Source organism: Gossypium arboreum, chromosome 6 (assembly GCF_025698485.1).
Source record: "Gossypium arboreum isolate Shixiya-1 chromosome 6, ASM2569848v2, whole genome shotgun sequence".
In the NCBI taxonomy this organism is placed as follows: Eukaryota; Viridiplantae; Streptophyta; class Magnoliopsida; order Malvales; family Malvaceae; genus Gossypium; species Gossypium arboreum.
The window spans coordinates 46938927-46958876 of NC_069075.1; the positions used below are offsets into that span (position 1 = coordinate 46938927).

The 19950-nt window shown below is 33.9% G+C and overlaps 1 non-coding gene across 1 annotated transcript; it reads left to right on the forward strand.

Annotated features, from left to right (window-relative positions):
• The first annotated feature begins 9193 nt into the window (after window positions 1-9193).
• On the forward strand, window positions 9194-9300 carry LOC128294981 (small nucleolar RNA R71). Its single transcript, XR_008285288.1, has one exon. It is a non-coding gene; the product is annotated as a small nucleolar RNA R71 (small nucleolar RNA).
• Window positions 9301-19950: the final 10650 nt, after the last annotated feature.

The window sequence follows — 19950 nt, forward strand, 5'->3', positions numbered from 1 at the left end:
AGTAATTCTAGACTCTATACATGCTACATTCAATCTGAGAACCAACTAAACTTAAGCTCTGATATAGCTAAATTTAACACCCCTAACTCATATCCGTTACTGGTAGGTTTATGGAACATTATCGAACAGAAAAACATTTGAACTTACATTTTAATCATTATCATAATCACATTAATAAACAATCATTCACATACATATTGTCCCTAAATTGAGCCTTTGAATCCCTAAATATACCTTAGAATCAAATCGAGACCCATTTGAAATCATTTGGAAAGTTTAAGAAAAATTTACAAAATTTTGACTATAGGGGTCGCACGGTGGCGTGGCTGGGCTATGTACCTCACACGGCTGAGACACGTGCTCGTGTCTCAAACCGTGTAACCTTTGAACTAGGGACACATAGTCGTGTCCCAGCCCATGTCCTCACCCGTGTAACTCTCTGAGTAGTGTCATGATAATCATTTTATGAACCACTAAACTAGACTACGATCACGACTAAGGCAAGCGCACCTATCGAATGGTAGTATAGTCACGGTGAGTCCAGAGTATCGTATCCACAAGGATTAAAAGTACTAGTATTAACTATCTTTCTATTATTTAGCCTAAAAATAAAAGGGATTTGTTTTAATCTAAAATTAACTAACTGATTAACTACTAAACACGACAGAGAGTGAAGAAAATAATCGAATACCAAAGGAAGAATCCACCTAGACTTCACTTATTATTCCGATTCTTAATCTAACTATTTATCCACTTGTCATGATCAGTAGAAATCCCTAAATTATGTTAATATCTCTTTCGAGACTTAAAACAACTGACTCTAGGTTGATTAACTGAAATCTCTTTCTAATTAAAACCCCTATTGTCGCATTAACTCGATCTATGGATTTCCTAATTAGATTTGACTCTAATCTGGTAGATTTATGTCACCCTACTTCTAGGGTTGCATGCAACTCCACTTAATTATGTGAGATCCACTCTTAAACAGGGACTTTTGCTCCACTAAATAAGCACATCAGCTTGAATTAATATCCTAAAAATATTAAAACAAGAATTAAGAAGACATAATTAAGAACAAGAATAAGTATTTATCATTAAATTCAGAATACAATAAGATCCATCTTAGGTTTCATCCTCCCTAGGTATTTAGGGAGTTTAGTTCATATTGTAATAGGAAAACATCTCAAGAATAGGAAAATAACAAAACATAAAGAAACCCAAAAACTTCGAGAGAAATTGAAGGGATATCTTCAATCTTGACGGAGATCCTACTTCCGAGCTGAATCTGTTAGCGTTCTTTGAGTAATTCTTGTGTTCTACTCCGCGTGTCCCCTATTGTCATCTTCTAGTGTGTTTTTAAAATGCTCAGAAACCCTAAAATTTGGCTTTTTCGTGTATTTGGGAAACAGGGAGCGATATCGACATGGGCTACCACATGGGCGTGAGGCCAACCCGTGTGTATCACACGAGCGTGTGCTCAGCCCGTGTGGAATTCGTCTTGGCCATATGGATCTTTCAATCAGCCCGTTTCATCCGTTTTTAGCCCATTTTATGCTCCTTTTGTTCCCCTATGCTCTCATGAGTATAAAACATGAAATTAAGGGATTAGGAGAATCTAATTCACTAAATTACATAATAAACCATCCAAAAAAAATGCTAACTATAGGATTAAAATGTGTTACTTTAATGTTTTGTCAAATATCCCCACACTTAAGCGTTTGCTTGTCCACAAGCAAAATCCTCAACTCACAATTAAAATTAAACTCTCTCAATCCATAATTATCATTAATAATGTTTTATCATAATTTCACAAATAATCATTGATCGCGTGATTCGTAACAAGTAATAAATATTTATAATGAAGATCAAACCTAGACTAACTATTATCACGACGAAAAGGCAAGCACACCTATTGAACAATAGTATAGTAATGGCAACACCGGGATATCGTACCCAAGAGAACTAAAAGTACTAGTAATGACTGTCTTTTTATTATCTAGCCTAAGAATAAAAGGGGTTTTTATTTTTTTTATTAACTAATTATCTAAACTAAGAACGCACAGAGAAAAGAATTGGGGAATTGGTTTTGGGAAAAAATCAATTGACTTAAGACAATACCTAAGGAAAAATCTACCTAGACTTTACTTGTTATTCTGGCTCCAAACTGGACGATTTATTCATTCAACTTGTTCCGTAGAGATCCCTAAGTTATGTTATTATCCCTATTCAAGACTAATAACATCTAATCCCTAGATTGAATAACCGAAACTTTTCTCTAATTACCACTCTAGGGTTGCATTAACTCAATCTATGGATCCCCTTATTAGGTTTCACCCTAATCCGGAAAAATCTTGTCACCCTATTTCTAGGCGCGCAATCAACTCCGCTTAATTATGACAAATGTACTCTTAGACAGGGTCTATTCCTCCTCTGAATAAGAGTGTGTCTTAGATCAGTATCCTGGGATATCAAAACAAGAATTAAAGAACACATAATTAAGAACAAGTCAAATATTTATCATACGTTCAGAAAATAATAACATGATTCGTCTTAGGTTTCATTCCCCTTAGGTATTTAGGGGATTTAGTTCATAACTAAGTTAGAAAACATCTCAGAAGAATAAAGAATACAAAACATAAAAAAACCCAAAACTCTTGAAGGGAAATTGAGGAGAGATCTTCAGTCTTGATGATGAATCCAACTTCTAAGATGGATCAATCGGCTTCCTTGGAGTTATTCCTTACCCCCTTCTCTGTCTCCCTTTTCTTCCTCCTCTAGGGTGTATTAATAGGCTTTGGAATGCCTAGAAGCCCTCAAAATTAGCCTTTTCCGAATTGGACTCAACTTGGGCTCAGCAGGGACACGCCCGTGGCATACGCCCGTGTTCGATTACTTCAGGCCATGCTCAAGCCTGCCAAATTGACACGGCCGTGTGGTCTGCCCGTGTGAGGAGGTCCAGGCCGTGTTGATTTCGTACTTTGGCCCATTTTCTCCATTTTTGGCCCGTTTCTCGTTCCTTTTGCTCTCCTATGCTCTACTAAGTATACAACATGAAATTAAAGCATTAGAAGCATCGAATTCACCAATTCTAATGAGAAATCATCCATAAAATGCATTAAACATGAGGTAAAAATATGTATAATTTACGGTTTATCAATCATACATTGATAATTCAACTAAAAGAGCACTAAATGCATAAACAATCAAAGTCTAGAATTTTTGAAGCCTGAAAACATAGGTATTCCCCCTTATCTAAATAATTACCTTTAATTCAAAAATCAACAATAATTGACATCCTCACTAAAGATTCACTCAAATCACTCAAAGTATTTAAGGTTCAAAATTTAAGCACTCAAAAGTCAAACATGAAAAATTATTATCATAAGCTTGCATGAAAATCAAAGCTCCACCACTATAAATGAGATGATACACAAATCAAAAGGTCTTTAAAGGGTTGTAATGGGGTTTGCGTTAAAGGTGTGGATAAAGGTTGAAAAAGAAGGTTAGAATTGAGATCAGATTGACAAATTTCCTAACTAGAAAAATAAACTAACACTAACTACTTACATCAATCGAATTAATTAAAGAAAAACATGAGCTTCTTCTCAGAATATGACATTAACTACTTAAGCTTAAGACAAAAAACTAAAAATAATCAACATGTATGTATATTTTTTTTTCAACTCTTTTTTTTCTTTAAATGAATGAATGAATAATAAGATAAAATTATACAACTAAAATAAAAGAACATAGTTAGGCAAATCAAATCTCGACAAAAAGAGAGTCAATAAAATAGGTAAAATTCTCAACGAATCAAAAAGTCTGATCTATGGTTTAATATTAAAGATAAATTAAGAAATGGTTTTTTAGGCTCAAAAGGGTTCACTAAGGGTTAATTTGTGAAGGTAGGCTTTTTGTGGGGTAAGTGGGTTAAAACCTAGGTGTCTTTATCATCTTAGTATACCAAATCAAAGGTGTGGTCTTGACATGTATAATCGAAGCAAGTTCTAGAATAACAATTCAATATTGACACACTCATAACCAATAATAAAGTGAGCACGAAAAAAATGTACGCTCTATAGACTCAAAATCTTACAAAAATTATGGTTGTTGATGTCAATCTTGCAAATTTTCAAACTTCAAGGTAATACCTTAATTTAGGGAAACATCCTAAAAATTTTAATTCTGAAAATAGACTTATCATACTTGATTCTCTAGTGTCTTAAAATTTAAACTATCAATGCACAAGTGTCTATGACTTTAATCTAAAACATATCAATGAAAATCACAAATTAATACAAGTTCATTCTAAAAGTAATATGAGAAAATTACTTAAACACAAGGCATAATTCAGGGATTTTCAAATAATCATATAAATAACCTCCTCACACTTAAGATGTACATTGTCCTCAATGTACAAACAAATATAAATCATAATACAAACAAAATATCATAAGGTAGGGAGATAATTGAAACTGCCCTGAATGGTGGATAAGTCTCCCAGAATAGTGAAAAGCGAAATTGTAGATAAATATAGAGGTAGTGCAAAATTCTGAGCAACTGAAAAGAAAATAAACACAATGCTGGAGATGATTAAAGGGTTACTCATTGAGAAACAACCATAATAATTAAAATAAAGTTCAAAATAGGAAAACATAATAAACATAAAAATAAAAATAAAAATAAAAATAAAAATAAAGATAAATAGACTCAATGGTCCTCATCATCAGACGCGTGCATCTTCAGTGCCAGAAGAGTAATATGTAAATGCTGATAGATCTGCTGCAAAGTTACGTCAAGACTATCAAACCACTCAGTACAGTACTGACGAAAACTCATGAACTCTTTATAGGACACTCCTCGAGAGCTAGCAGTGGAGGACACATGTCAGTGACTCGATGATGGAGGCCGTGGTCGGTCCTCGTGATAGGGAGGGACATCATCAATAAAGTCCTCTGGGTCATGTTGAATGTTAGACTGGACTAGTCTGTACTGAGGAGGGTCCACTCCACGTCACCGCTCGATCATCCTCATATATATCATGCTTGAGATGCCTTGAGTGGACATCTAACTGACCAAGGTAAATGTCGAGGATTTCTCCGGTGTGTCGAGAAACCGAAGTGTCAAGCGAGACGAGTCACGTAAAGGCCGAGAAAGATGGGGCCCTTCTTATGGCGTTCAGTCTGATTACGGCACGCAAGTACGATGAAATATGCTAAATCAAACACATGTCTAGTAGTCATACTCCAGAGGAAATAGGCGTCATAAATACTAACCACCCATGTGCTCTCTCTCCGACCTGTCAAAGTGTGAGCTAGGAGGGCGTGAATATACCGTAGGGTCAGAGAAAGGGGTGTCGCCTTTGAGTGACTCCCATCATAGTTAATCAGGCCACCTGTGAGTTCAACCCAACATCGCGATGGCGAGTAATGAATATGCCGGTGAAGGTGGAGAAAGTCCTTGGCGGTCATGAACTCGTCTGTGTAAAGTCCCAAAGAAGCACCAAACTCTGGGACACTCATGTGTCGCACTAACCCTCCAAGGCGAAAGGTGATGGTGCCTGCTCGTTATGGACCGACAAGACTTGCTGGACTGAAAATGTGGCGCCGAACTCTAATGTAAGCTCCGAGTAGGTGGGCTCGACGATGGTGAAAAACCTATCCCATGGGGTTGTGGTAATAATCGCACGTGCATCATCAGCCAAATGGACCTGCTTTAATATGGCCCAATCAATGCAGTGACCCACACTAAGGGGTCGTACTCGATGAAGTTAGTACAGTTCCTCCTAAGGGCCCGCCGAAAATCAGAGAAAAGGGTGGTGAGCCGTGGCAGATGCGCTCAAGGATGAGGTCCCACCGGGGCCTTTCTACTTTTTTGAAGTGGGGACAGCAACCTTAGATTTGCCTCGTGTGTTTGTCATGGTGTACCTGAAAAAGAGCGATTAAAATAACGAATTGTCATAAAGGGAATAGGCTAGGAGGTACCAATAGCTAAGTTAAACTTGGACAATAAAAATAATAAAGAAACATGCTTTTAACATGATAAAACTAAATGTTAATACTAAACCAATAACCTAATAATGAACAGGAAGAACCAGAATAGTAAACAAAATCAATTTACTAAAACAAGAGACATGAACAATACTGCTAAGTAAATTCAGAGTAACACAATTATTAGAGATGTTTAAAATATCAAGAACTAACAAAGAAACAGCTATAAACAATCAATATCAGTAAAACCAATAGAATAAACATAAATAAAAAGACTAATAATGACAAGAATAATAATAATAAAATAATAAAGAATAGGAATAATAATAATAACAATTACAACATAAAGAAATATAAAGGGAATGGGAAAGAAACAGACGGTGGTATGGTGGTGGTTGGCGGAAAAAGTTGAATGCGCAGTGGTGGTGGTCGGACGGATAGGGATGGACGGTGCGAAGGGGATGGTGGTTGAGTTGTGGCTGGTGCAAGTTTGGAGGGTAAGAAAAGAGAAGGAAGAGGCCACATGGCCGTGTCACACACCCGTATGGCTCGAGATCCAGCCCGTGTTTGTCGAGGAAAATATTAGCCAACTCTTCACACAGTATTGGACACGCCTGTGTGTCCAAGCCGTGTGGTTCACACAGCCGTATTGCACATCTGTATCACATGGCCGTATGGTTCACACGGCTATGTGCTATGTTTTTCGCTTCACCCACACCCGTGTGGTATCCCACACACACATGTGTCTGAACCCACGACCGTGTGCCTCGCCTGTGGAGCTCTCTGAATTGTTTAAAATTTAAAAATTTAGCTCCAGTTTTCAAACGGCCTAGGACACGCCCGTGTGTCCAGGCCGTGTTGTCCACACGGCCGTGTCGCATGCCTGTGTGGCTTCTTTTAGGTCGTGTCTCTGTCGATAGTTGGGAAAAATTAGCAGAAGGGTCAACACGGCCAAGGACACGCCCGTGTTTCCATGCCGTGTAGTCCACACGGTCGTGTCGCCAAGCCGTGTAGCTCACTGTCAGATTCTTCAAATTTTAAAAACTAAGTTCCAAAATCCATACGACCTCAGACACACCTGTGTTTCCAGGCCTTGTGAGTCAAAAAACCTACATATAATCATGAAAAATAGGTAAAAATAAACTAGTTAGTAGTGTTAGTGCTCAGGTTGCCTCCCGAGAAGCGCTTATTTAAAGTCTAAGCTAGACTTACCTCGTATTCACATGGTCAAGGTGGATTACGGAATCAAAACTCCTCTCTCTTGCTATCAATTCTTTTATTATAAGGTTTAAGTCGAGTATTGTTTACCTTAAAAGTGCCGAAATGCGAATGGGTTACCTCGACTGTACCGTAGGGAAAGACTTTGAATACCATAAAAGGAGTCGCTCCATTTGTGTTGAGCTCTGTAGTGATCATTCGAGGGTCCTTTTTATCTAACCAGACTTGGTCCCCAACCTTGAATTGATTGGTTCTTTCATTAGACTCGACATGGTGTTGCTTAGGCTCCTCCTTGCCATGTGTCTGCCATTCATCTAATTCATCGATTTGAAGCCTTCGTTCTTCATGGATTGTTCTAATGTTGTTGAATGAACTAGAACGTGGCTCTTTTGTGTGACTCGAAGATTTTTCCTGCAAAGAAGGTTGGACCACATGATTAGTGTTATTAACAGGATTTAGAAGATTACCTCCATCACTCGATGTCTTAACCGAATCACGAGCCTGAAGAGTGATTGTTTCGTCACCTACACGAAGCGTGAGTTCACCTATACCAACATTAATAATAGTTCTGGTAGTCACTAAAAAAGGTCGCCCTAAGATTAAAGGAATGTTATTCTCCTCTTCCATGTCTAAAACAACAAAGTCTGCTGGATATATGAATTTATCAATTTTTACTAATACATCTTCAATGATACCCCTAGGAAATCTAATAGTTTTATCTACTAGTTGAATACTCATCCTAGTTTGTTTGGGCTTCCCAAGACCTAGTTGCTTAAACATTTTATAGGGCATGACGTTAATAATTGCCCCTAAGTCAGCCAAAGTGTTATTAACAGCTAAACTACCAATTAAACAATGAATAGTAAAACTCCCTAGATCTTTCAATTTACTGGGTAGTTTATTCTGCAAAATGGCCGAGCAAATTGCATTCAACTCCACATGCGATAAATCATCTAATTTCTATTCATTTTTCAGAAGCTCCTTTAAAAATTTAACTGAGTTGGGCATCTGTGAAAGAGCTTCAATAAACGGTAAGTTAATGTGTAACTTTTTTAAAATGTTAAGAAATTTACCGAATTGTTCGTCTGTATGGTCTTTCTTTATCGCTTTAGGGTATGGTACGCGAAGTGTGTATTCTTTGCTTACCGATTTTTGTTTGTTCTAGTTTTCATCCACTTTATCTTGACTTACCACAGTTTCTTGCCTTGGTTCTGGTTTGGACTCAACTAACCCTTCTTTATATTGAACAGTAATCGCGTGAAGTTGCTTTCTTAGATTAGTCTCGGTATTGCTAGGCAACCTACCTTGTGGTCTTTCTGAGATCAACTTAGCAAGCTGACCTATTTGAGTCTCGAGACCTTGAATCGATGCTTGCTGATTTTTAAGCATTATTTCGGTATTTTAGAAACGTGTTTCTGACACTGAGATGAATTACGTTAGCATCTCCTCAAGGTTTGGCTTCATTTACTGCTGGTAGGATGGTTGAAAGCTTGGAGGGGGTTGTGGTCTTTGATTGTGTTGACCACCCCAAGAGAAATTGGGATGGTTCCTCCAACCTACATTGTAAGTATTACTATAGGGGTTATTCTGAGGTCTAGAACTGTTACCCATATAGTTGACTTGTTCGCTCGTACTGCTAGGGTCGTAGGTTAGGCATTCTGTATTATTCATTCCTCCTCCACTTGTGTTACATTGCATCACCGGATGTACCTGATAGAGACACAAAAACTATCAATCTTTTTACTTAAAAGCTCTACCTGGTTTGATAACATAGTGACTGCATCGAGGTTGAAAACACCGGCTGCTTTATTAGGCTTTATCCTTATGACTTGCCACTGATAGTTATTCAGTGACATCTCTTCAATAAAATCATAAGCCTCCTCAGGTGTTTTGTTATTTAGGTTTCCACCAGTTGCTGCATCAATTAACTATCTAGTTGAGGGCTTCAAACCGTTGAAAAAGTTTAAACCTGTAGCCATAAAGGTAACCCATGGTGAGGGCACTTTCTCAATAAGTCCTTTAACCTCTCCCATGCATCGTAAAGAGTCTCTAAATCCATCTGCACAAAAGAAGAGATATCATTCCTCAACTTTGCCATTTTAGCTGACAGAAAATACTTTAGTAAGAACTTTTCAGTCATTTGTTCCCAAGTAGTGATGGATCCTCGTGGTAACGAGTTCAACCACTATTTAGCTTTGTTCCTGAATGAAAAGGGAAATAATCGAAGATGAATGGCATCATCAAAAACACCATTTATTTTGAAAGTATCACAGAACTCTAAAAAGTTGGCCAAATGAGTATTTGGCTCTTCATCCTGCAAACCATCAAACTGAACAAGCTGTTGAATCATTTGTATAGTGTTAGGTTTCAGTTCAAAATTATTTGTGGCAATTGCAGGTCTAACAATACTCGATTCAGCCCCCGCTAAATTAGGCTTAGCATAATCGTACATAGTATGAGGAGCAGAATTCTGATTTATAGGATTTGCGGTAACCACAGGAGGTAGCGGATTATTCTAATTTTCAGCCATCTCCTCGATAGTATTGGTATCGTCCTTGCACTCTTCCTCTATATAACATACACTTCATTTTATTTCTCTACGATTTCTGCAAGCTGTGCTTCCAATTTCATTGTCAAAATGTAGAGGTCCTGACGGGTTTCTTCTAGTCATAAACTATAAGAACCTGCCAGAAGCAAACAAAAGGAATATTAGTAATGAAAAATAAAACTAAAACAAGAATTAAATGCAATAAAATAAAAATGGCTAAATTAATAAAAATTAAGTGTTCCTAATATCTTAGTCCCCGGCAACGGTGGTAAAAACTTGATGATCGTTTTATGAACTACTAAACTAGACTACAATCACGACTAAGGCAAACGCACCTATTGAATGGTAGTATAGTGACGGTGAGTCCAGAGTATCGTATCTACAAGGACTAAAAGTACTAGTATTAACTATCTTTCTATTATTTAGCCTAAAAATAAAAGGGATTTATTTTAATCTAAAATTAACTAACTGATTAACTACTAAACACGACAGAGAGTGAAGAAAATAATCGAATAAACCAATAATAAAGACAATACCCAATGAAGAATCCACCTAGACTTCACTTATTATTCCGATTTTGAATCTAACGATTTATTCACTTGTCTTGATCCGTAGAAATCCCTAAATTATGTTAATATCTCTTTCGAGACTAAAAACAACTGACTTTAGGTTGATTAACTAAAATTTGTTTCTAATTAAAATCCCTATTGTCACATTAACTCGATCTATGGATTTCCTTATTATATTTGACTCTAATTCGGTAGATTTATGTCGCCCTATTTCTAAGGTTGCATGTAACTCCGCTTAATTATGTGAGATCTACTCTTAAACAGGGACTTTTGCTCCACTAAATAAGCACATTAGCTTGAATTAATATCCTAAAAATATTAAAACAAGAATTAAGAAGACATAATTAAGAACAAGCATAAGTATTTATCATTAAATTCAGAATATTAAACAATAAGATCCGTCTTAGGCTTCATCCTCCCTAGGTATTTAGGGAGTTTAGTTCATATTGTAATAGGAAAACATCTCAAGAATATGAAAATAACAAAACATAAAGAAACCCAAAAACTTCGATAGAAATTGAAGGGAGATCTTCAGTCTTGAAGGAGATCCTACTTCCGAGCTAAATCTGTTGGCGTTCTTCGAGTAATTCCTGTGTTCTACTCTGCGTGTCCCCTATTGCCATCTTCTAATGTGTTTTTAGAATGCTCAGAAACCCTAAAATTTGGCTTTTTTTTTGTATTTGGGAAACAGGGAATGATATCAACACGGGCTACCACATGGGCATGTGGCCAGCCTGTGTGTCCCATACGGGCGTGTGCTCAGGCCGTGTGGAATTTGTCTTGATCGTATGGATCTTTCAATCAGCCCGTTTCGTTCATTTTTAGCCTGTTTTATGCTCCTTTTGTTCCCCTATGCTCTCTTGAGTATAAAACATGAAATTAAGGGATTAGGAGCATCTAATTCACTAAATTACATGATAAACCATCCAAAAAATATGCTAATTGTGGGATTAAAATGTGTTACTTTTACGGTTTATCAGGTCACATGCCTGTGTGTCAAGCAGTGTAACTCTTGAAATAGCCCCACACACTTATGTGCTAAGTCGTATGCTAGGCTGTGTAACTCACTGACTTGCATACAAAGTGATTCTCAGATGACACATGGCCGTGTTGCCAGGCCATGTTCCACACATATTTGAGACACATTCCCATGTTTCAGGCCGTATGGACCCAAACGTTAAACAAAAACTTTACCATTTCAAGCTTACTTGAAACCTAAGTAAACCATTTTCCATCTAAAAGACCTAATCAAAGGACCAAATCAGGCCAAAAAACATACTAAAACATCCTTCTAACATTCAACAAATATGCCACTCATATCCACCTTATACACATACAAATAAAACTTACTTAAAGATGCCAAAGCCTATCACAAATCCAAATATCATATCTCATTCCATACTAAGCTTATAAACACAACACAATTTAACATTCATGATCCAATATTTTGCGCCAAAATGTTTATACATCTACTAATAAAAGTGTTCTAAAAGGACTTATCTACCTATTCATTATAATTCCAACACTATTTGTTAACAATAAGCATAAACATAGCAACTTTAACATTTACATATTCACTAAAAGTCATAATACTAAGGACCTATCTTATTAAATGCCACTTAACCAACTACTAAAAAGTACCAAAATGGCTACCGAGATGATGATGACAGTGTGTGCTTCCGAGTCGATCCAATCAAACCAATGGTTCCAAAAGTCCTACGAAAACATATCAAACTAATAAGCATAAAGGAGCTTAGTAAGTTCGATAAGTAAACTCATTTGCTATCAAATAATGAATTTCCAAGAATGTTAACTTTAATTACACCGATAATAAGCCTACTAGGCACTAAGCCTGACTAACATCGGCGGTAAGCCTTCTAGGCATAAAGCCTGAATAACACCGACACTAGGCCTACTAGGCACAAAGCCTAAATAACGATATAACTTAAAATTTAAACATCATTCTATAATAGCTATAAATATTTCAACCATTAATAAGGAATTTAATTCAACTTTACACAAATGTAAAACGAACTTATAAGACTAGATTGCATTAATTGCAAAGCACAAGAACTAATCCGAAATCTTTCCTTTTCCACGATCTTCAACCCGTTGATGACCTAAAAAAATAGTTTCATTCAATTGAGTACTTTTAGATATCAATTTAATCCATAATTTATTTTATGCAAAATTACCATTTTGCCCTTAATAATTTATTTTTAAATAATCAGTCCTTAAGCTCATAAATTGAAATCTAAACATTTTAATCCCCCATTCGAGCTAACCAAACTTATTAGAGACTTATATCAACCCGAATAAACCTTTATTTCATAAATTGAACATGAATTTTACCATTTTTACAAATCGATAAAATACAAATTTAATCAAAATTGACTTTACAAAACTTGTATATTTATCAAAAAAGATTCATTATCTAGCATTAAACATAAAAAATCATCCAAGAACATTCATGGCCTAACCCTCAACCTTTAACAATTTTACAAATTAATCCCCGGGCTAGCTATATTAAGCTAAAACGACTTCAAAAACATAAAAATCATTAAAAATGGGGCAAAATTACATACCATGCACTCAAAGTTAGCTTGGCCAAATATCCCCTTTCTCTAATGGTGGTTTTTAGGTTTTCGAATTAGCAAAAGATGAAGATGACAATGTTTTCTCATCTTTTTTTATTTAATTTCTTTTTAATTACCAAATGACTAAATTAAGCTTTTAAAACCACTAAAATTTAAAAAAACCCATGCCATGTATATCCAATAACTTATTAAATGGTCTAATTAGCATTTAATTCCTTTAATTTAAGATTCCGTAGCTATTTGACTCCTTTAGCTATTAGAATACCACTTTTACCCTTTTTACTTTTTAGTCCTTTTACTTAAACTCTCATGCAAACATCAAAATTTCTTACCAAAATTTTAATACGACCTTACTAATATCCCATAGACATTAAAATAATAATTTACTCATCAAATTTACAGTCCCAAAATCACTGTTCTGATTTCACTAAAAATGGGTTACTACAGTATGATTTGACTTCCGGTAAGCATAACTTGAGTCTGATATTAAGCATGTATGATATATATACATTCTGGCATCTGTTATATATGCATGTATGTGTATTTGGGATTGGATTATATATATGTAGGAAGTGTGAGAGAATATATGTTTCTGCCGTATTTGGTGGCATAGCCACACATATTTTTGAAAGAGGTGATAATTTGCCTAGTGATCTGGCAGCTAAGTTACAATTATTTTGAAAAGTTTCATACCAACACTAAGTGGTTTGTAAAGTTGGATGGGTATTTTTTTACCCTATATAGTGTGTAGGGATAGTCAGAGATGGTGTGTAGCGGATAGGGGGTAGCATTGTAAATATGCATCTAATTTTGATTCTGGTTCTAAATAAGATAAATGTCCTATATCTGCTCTGTTATGATTATGTTTGAAATTAAGTTTGTTTTGTTTAAATTTTCACACTGAGTTTCAAAACTCATTCTCGATTTGTCTGTTTACTTTTAGGTAACCCTCATATTTAGAGTGGGTGGATGTGACGTAAGCTCGGTTAATAAATGTTGATACAATATACTATTTGGTTTGAAAGTTAGTATTTTGGTTTTGATGGACTGTTTGGGACTGTTTAAATTTTTGGATTGTATTTTTTGGTTTTTAACTATTTTACCGATTTTGGTGGTTTTAAATTTTACTTGCGAAATGTTTAATTTTATAATAGTAAACCATGTTTTCAAAATTGGACTCAAATATGATTTTTCTACTGCAAACTCAGGTGGTTATAAATTACGCATATGTAAAAATAACATTTTTAATAAGTTATACTTCTCTGTAACAAAAGCAAAAAACACTTTAAGTGTAACATGTTTTGGGTTTTTGAATGATTTACGGTAGCATCTCCAGATTTGGCCATAACGTCTAAAATGGGTTTGGGGTGTTACAAGATGGAACTTTAATTTCAGCCTCTCCCTTGCCCATCTTGGCTTCTTGAAGTGGAATTGTTCCCAAAGGGATTTCCTTTTCACTCCTTAGTGAGATTGCACTATAATTATCCTTTGATTTACCTCTAGTTGTGAAGGTAATTTTCCAGAATTTTGTGTCTCCAATTTATTAATTGACATAGCCAATTGAATAATTTGATAGCCCAAATTTTGAATGTTTGCCTTTGTTTCCTGTTGAAGTTAATGAGTACTATTAGCAAAGCTCTTAACAATATCATCTAAAGACATACCTGAATTTGAAGCTTGTTGTTGTGTGGGAGCTTGAGGTGGTCTAACAAAATTCTGAGGGGGATCTCTTTCTTGTCCTCATTGATTTCCATAGCTCAAACTCAGGTGATCTCTCTATCCAAGGTTGTAATGATCAGAAAAAGATCATACTTCTTTTAGGGTTTACTCCACCCAAAGCATTAACTGCTTGCACTAAACCATGTTGCAATGTAGGGCACATATCCATAGAATGTCCTTGAATTGAACATATTCTGCAAGCTTTTTCTACTTGCAATTGCCCTATATTCATTTGACGAGCCAAAGCAGTTAAGTCAGAAATTTGATTTTCAAGAGTATTAAAACTTACCTTATTAACTCGCCTGATGGCTCCATCCGCTCTTGTTCCCAATTGTTGGGAATTTTCAGCCATGTTTGAAATTAATTGCTTGGCTACTTCAAGTGTCTTCTTTCACTTTCTAATTAATTGTACTTCTATCCATTAGTAACAATCCTTCATAGAAGTATTGGATTAGGATCTGATCTAAAATTTGATGATGGGGAAAACTGGCACACAATAGTTTGAACCTCTCCCAATACTCATACAAAGTCTATCCAGTGAGTTGCATTATGCTATAAATTTCCATCCTAATGTTGGCTGCTTTAGAAGCAATGGAGAATTTCTCTAAGATTAGTCTTTTCATCTCATTCCATGTTGTTATGGATCCGGAGGGAAGATAATAGAGTTAATCTTTTGCTTGATCCTTTAAAGAAAAGGGAAAATCTCTAAGATTGATTTGCTCATTGGTCACACCAAGTGGTTTCATTCCGGAGCATACAACATGGAATTCTTTCAAGTTCTTACGAGGGTCTTCACCTTCACATCCACGAAAAGAGGGAAGTAGTGAATTAAACAAGACTTTAATTCAAAATCGCCTTCTATATTAACAAATGTAATGCATAAATGTTGTTGATTCAAATCTGGTTCAACTAACTCCTTGAGAATTTTATCCGCCATGCTTTCTTCAAATTCTTCAACGATAAAAATGCAAAAAATAGTCAAATTTGACTTAGCTTCTTCTTTAAGCTGTCTTTTTCTCTCTTTAGTTTCTTTTCTCAATCTACGCATTGTCTTCTCGATTTCAGGATTATACTACAAATCATTAGTCTGATAAGAACAAGTCATAAACAAAATAAACAGATAAATTAAATAATAAGAAACTAAAATAGCTCCCCGAAAACGGCACCAAATTTGATTGGGTTGTCGAAACCATTCAAAATAAATATTGATTCTCCTAAACTAACTTGTAGAAATAGTGTAATCAGGTCGAATCCCAATAGAGCTAAATTTATTAAAGTCTCAAAGTTTTAAAAAATAAAAATGGGGAATTTTGAGTTATTGAACTAATAATTAAAGATAAACAAGAAATTAATTAAAATTTGAATATTAAAATTAATGAAAGTCAATTCTTAATAAACTTCCAATCCAAAGATGTAAGTTCCATCCAACTGTAATTTTGATCATAGGCTTAAAAATCAATTTTTTTCATACTCAAATACTTAGTATACTTATTCAAGAAAGCTTCAAAAAGAATAATTTTCTTGATATAATTGATACAAATCAAGCATTCATATCAGAGTTTACCATTGAACAACTAGCCATGGTAGCGTTCCATATTAAATTCAATGATAGCATTAAAAATCGTGAGAAGTACTAAACCAAAATCAAATAATTGAGATAGATACAATTAAATTAATCTTGTACTTTTATTTCCCTAAACTTTATCATGCAAGCTATTAAATTGAGGAAGCCACAACAACACACACATAAGCCAACTCCTTTCTATTTATATCAACCATTTATGACAATCACGGATCATAAACTCATTGATAGAAATAGAAAATTTAATCAATATAAAAAATTTATAAGAATAAAAATAAGAAATAAAGATTTCTTGGGTATAAGAAGAAATTTTGGTTTAGCACAAGCCTTACAAGATCACAGTTGAACTAATTCACCCTTTTGAATAATAATAATAAAAAGCTTAGCCATACATGGTGAAATAAAAATTCAAAAGTAATTGCTAATTGAAAGTGAAAATAAAAAGAAGTCAAAACTAATCATTTTTTTTTCTACCTTGGCTACTCCTTCAACATACATATATATACTAAAAATAAATCTAATCATAGTAAAAATAAATCTAATCATAGTAAAGCAATCCTAAAAAAACAAAATAAGTTTGTCGCATTTAATGTTTGAGCTAAATTCAAATTCAAATTGGCATAATTGTCATCTTAGTCCTTTATAAATTCAATCTTTAAAGTTGATAGCTCCCAAATTGGCCCATGTCACAAGTCCACTATTTTATCAAAATTCCCTCGATGCACCAATTTAACCAAAATTTAGCAATTTAGCAATTAAGTTCAATGTTTGTAACTCCTGCATCGAAATCAACACAATTTCCACCGTTAAGCACTCAATATAACTAGAATAGAAGCGAATTAAACACAATAAAGCATATATAATTATAATCTATCATTATCATTGAAGTCATTTACATCTTTTTCATACTATATGCATAGATGTTAGAATGGTGTGTGAGGAAGGAAACTTCCTAATTTTGGATTAAGTGTTGTTGATTCTTGCATGCATGCTCAAATTTGATAGATTAATGATTTGACATGTATAAATATCTTTTTTTTAGCTCTAAAAGCTAATAAGGGTCCAATTGATAAAGGCAAGGGTCCTGCTTTGTAGATTGTGCTAAAATTTCTAGTGAGTTCCTTCTTACTTCCATGTGTTATAAATTTTTTGTTTATATAATTCATATAAGGTAAGTAATCCTCCTCTGTAATGGATCAAAGGTGTATATATGGATAATGATTATCCAAAGTCTTTAGTCTGAGTTCTGTCTGTTTGTGATATAAAGTAAGCGTCATTCTTCATTCTTAAACCACTACCATCGGCTTTTGATATGTATAATATGATCTGATATGTAGTGATGGAATAAAAGAGATATGTTTGTGTAGCCTCCGTTAGGGCATCTATATTACAAACCGGATTAACAGATCACAATAGAATATGTTATTCTGAATAAAAATGATATGAAGAGTTAAGGGGGGAGAATGCATGTGAAAAAACTATATGATATGCTTCTGATTTTGAATTTTGGGTATGTGGCTAGCATGAAAATGGGTTGTCTAAGTTATCATAAATTGGCACACAATATACTTCCAAGTGATAAGTAAGTTGGCGTATTGAGTCAGTATGTGTTTTGTATACTCCATTTAGCGTACTATGTTTATCGTGTTTAAGTTACTCTGAAAGGTTCACTTGTATTGTAAGTAAAGATATGTATGATATCTTTTTGGAACTCAATAAGTTCATATGAACTTACTTCGTTACCTTTTCCTTCTTAGGCTTACTAACTAAAGGAAGACTTTGTTAGAAGGACTATGCCAGAGTGTTGTTGCTACTGTGAGTAGGGGTGCACGTTCGAATGAATCGAGTTAAATCTAGTGAATTTTTTTTGAGTTAATCGAGTTGACAAGTCCTATTTTATCATCCTAACTCAATTTTAAATTTTTTCGAATCGAGTGAAATGTTCGAGTTAAATTAAAAAATTAAACATGTTAAATTAAAATATTGTAACAGTATAACTAATTCCATGTTAGAGCACATAAATTTGAAACGATATATATTTGAAAACTCTTTCAAAGCAAAATATAAAAAAAATACTTTAGTATGATAAACTTGAATCATTAATTAACTTATTTAGGTCCCCAAAATTATTATTCTAGAATTTTTAATTTTTTAATTTCTTTATATATTTTTATAATTTTTTAAAAAATATAAATTTTGGAATTTTATAAATATTTTTATTTTGAAATTTTTTTGAATTTTTGAATTTTTTTTTTTGTAATTTTTATTGAGAAAGAGACCAATTTGCTCATTTTTAAACTTGACAGAGGTTAAAAGGGTATTTACACCAATCTGTTATTCGAATTGTAAAATTCAACTTGATTCAAACTCAAAACTCTAATTACTTATTTGGGTTTACTCAAATGACTCAAATAACTCGATTCGATTAACTCAAAATTTGAAATATTTTTCAATTTTTTCGAATCGAATCGAGCTTTGCTCACTCTTAACTGTGAGCTGACTGTTTTGTTATGTATTATGCACAACTCTTGGAGGTGGCATACAAATGTATTATGGAAATGAGCTGTATAAGGAACTTCTATTTTAACAAAATTCTGTTTTTAAGATATTTCTTTTAAGTATTAATGTCCAGATTTGAATTATTGCATTATGTTTAATGAATTTATTATATTTGAACTTATACGTCAAATGGCTTGAGTGTTATTTCAAACTATTAATGATTTCATTTAAACTTTACTAGAACCACAACTAAATTATGGTTATATGTATAACTTTATGATAATTTTATAAAGCTTCTATCAAATTATATTTGTATCACTTGAGAGTTTATTTGTATTCTTTAGACTATTTACTTTTAGGGACCGTTAGAAATATTTAAAAGGATTGTCATAACCATTTTTTAGGAAAATCGGGTATCGACTTGGAGAAAAAAAAACGAAAACAGGAGTCGCCACCAATCTTTTTAGGTGTGATCGGATCACCTTAAATTAATCATTTTAATAAAAGTTAAGATTTACTAAAACGATAATTTTTTGTCTGCGAAAATCAGAAAATGAGTTCGGGAGTCAGTTACGCACGAGGAAGGATTAGCACCCTCGATACGCCCAAAATTGGTACCTAGTTGATTAATTAGTGTCTTAGTGTCGAAAATTTGAAAACTTGAAAGAATTTAAAATACGATCCCTCTTTGTAAAGAAAATGCTCAAATGTTAAGGACATTCTCGTCTCACAATATAAAATGTCACATCCAGTAAGTTAGGACACGACATCTTGAATTTTCGAGAGCGAGCTTGCCTTTTATATAAAAGTTCGTGTATTTCAAAAGGTTATTCAGTTAGTTAAGGTGAACGAGGAAAATCGAAACCCAGTAAGTTAGGGCACGATTGTCTCGAATTACCAAATACAGAATATTACTTTTATGAAAGAATTATTATTGGGTTGGATATAATAATAATAAGAATAATATTAAAGTAAAGTAAATAATAATACTATATATAAAATATATATATATATATGTATATAATAGAAATACACACTACTATATAATAATAATAATAATAAATATAGAAATACAAAAAGCAAATATAATAAAAATATTAAATTAAAGTAATAAGAAACAATACTATATATAAATATATATATACATAAAAATATACACTAATATATAATAATAATAGTAATAGCAAAAATAATGAAAATATGAGTAATATTAATAATATATTAGAAT